Below are 1,927 nucleotides of genomic sequence, written 5' to 3' on the forward strand. Positions count from 1 at the left end.
CTGACATCGCCAATAAAACAATATGTTTATAAAATGATTGCTCTGTCTCCTGTTCCAGGATTTCTAATGAAACAAATCGGATGTAATGATTGGTGTGGCACAGTGGGGTGTGGGATTGTTTATTCTTTGTTCTTGGTACCGTACCAATCCAGAGAATAACTATTTGTAAAGGTCCCTCTGGCTTTATAAATTAGATATTCTGTGGTTAATTCCAAACCACGTCTGACTGCAAATATACTTGGTTGGGAGATTGATGATGCATCAAGGCTCCCTCTTCTTGGGTGTTTTTCTTCCACACACTGATGATTCATGCCAGTGACGCCAATCAATCAACGGAAATTTACTGTATGCTTACTCTTATGAAAAACGCTGTACTAAGCACTTGGGAGAGTATAATAGAATTAGAGGACAGGGTGCCCTGTTCAGATAGTCCTCCCTACTTCTCCCTCCAGGGCTCCTTTCTCTGATTCATGCCAGGTCTGATGGTCCCAAAGGAAGGCCTGGCCAGGAGGCCAGGAAACTTGAAGCTCTGGAGACGTTTATATGGTTTAGCTATTACATTCTCCCACAGTGAACAAAAATGCCTGTTCAATGCTGGAATCCCACAGACATGTAAGTCAATCTGTGCTGAATATTCTGAGTTGGATATATCGTCTGAGGCAGCCTAGAAGAGATGCAAAGGGAGAGGGTGGGAGGGGGGTTTATAATAATAATTATAGTGATTATTATTATTATTGTTATGGTATTTGTTAAGCACTTACTATGTTCCAAGCTCTGTTCTAAATGCTGGGGTAGATACAAGGTAGTCAGGTTGTCCCACATGGGGCTCACAGTCTTAATCCTCATTTTACAGATGAGGTAACTGAGGCTCACGGTAGTTAACTGGCTTGTCCAAGGTCACATAGTGGATAGGTGGTGGAGCTGGGATTAGAACCCCTGTCCTCTGACTCCCAAGCCCAGGCTCTTTCCACCAAGCCACAAGCCGGCATTGTCCCGTTACCTCCCCAAAGCAATTCAGGCCGTGATTTAGTTATGTGGGTTTCTGTTCGGGGCCTGGACATACTAATGCTAAATCCAAACGAATCCTCCTCAATAATTGGCCCAAATGTTATCGGAGATGAAGTTTCCCAAAGGAGTTCCTCTGCGCTTTGCAGTCTGCCGAGGCCAAATTATCACAGAAAGTTTCTCTCTACTTTGCAGGCATGCTCATTCCAGAGAAATGAAAAAAGAGAAAACACTCAAGCGTGTATGTGTTTTTGTGACATCTACCCAGGCACCCCCCTCTCAGGGTCACACCTGGAGAGTTTCCAGTACTCTACCAGTCTCGGTTACTGGAGGGCGAGTCAAGCAGAGGCCTACCCATTCGATTCCTAACTTGGGCAGTGGCTAGTGAGTGAAAGGCAATCTGCTACAAGTCAAAACTCATCCCTGCTGGGCAGCAGCAGCACAAGAGAGGGTCGAGGGCGGAGACTCGACTTTACTGCGTGAAGGCGGCAATGCTAAACCACTTCTGTATTTTTACCAAGAAAACTCTACGGATACAGTACCGGAATGATCGCAGATGGAGAGCGGGGCTTTCTGGTAGAGGTGTGTCCATGGCGTCGCTCTGGGTCGGAAACAACTCGACAGCATAAGACAAGACCCAGGCACCACAGCTTAATTGAGGCCCTTGTGAATGAGGACAGAGAATGTACTACCCTCATTTTCCAGACTGGCTGCCTATACCGATCAATTCACTCCTTCACTTGGGCTTTGTAGTCAGCATGCATCTGACTGTGTGCAAGAGAAAGAGATGAATACTTCAGGAGGAATTTTCATTCACTGAGCTAGGACACAAAATTGTATACATATCCACTAAAGTTCATCTTCAGCCTCCTGATGAGCAATATGGCCTAGAGGAAAAAGCACAGGCCTGGGCGTCAGAGGA

At 45.8% G+C, this 1,927-nt stretch overlaps 1 non-coding gene across 1 annotated transcript; it reads left to right on the plus strand.

The window, feature by feature from the left end:
- Window positions 1-1,278: 1,278 nt before the first annotated feature.
- LOC114814044 lies at window positions 1,279-1,416 on the plus strand. Its single transcript, XR_003761787.1, has one exon. It is a non-coding gene; the product is annotated as a small nucleolar RNA SNORA7 (small nucleolar RNA).
- Window positions 1,417-1,927: the final 511 nt, after the last annotated feature.

This window comes from Ornithorhynchus anatinus, chromosome 8 (assembly GCF_004115215.2).
Source record: "Ornithorhynchus anatinus isolate Pmale09 chromosome 8, mOrnAna1.pri.v4, whole genome shotgun sequence".
Classification (NCBI taxonomy): domain Eukaryota; kingdom Metazoa; phylum Chordata; class Mammalia; order Monotremata; family Ornithorhynchidae; genus Ornithorhynchus; species Ornithorhynchus anatinus.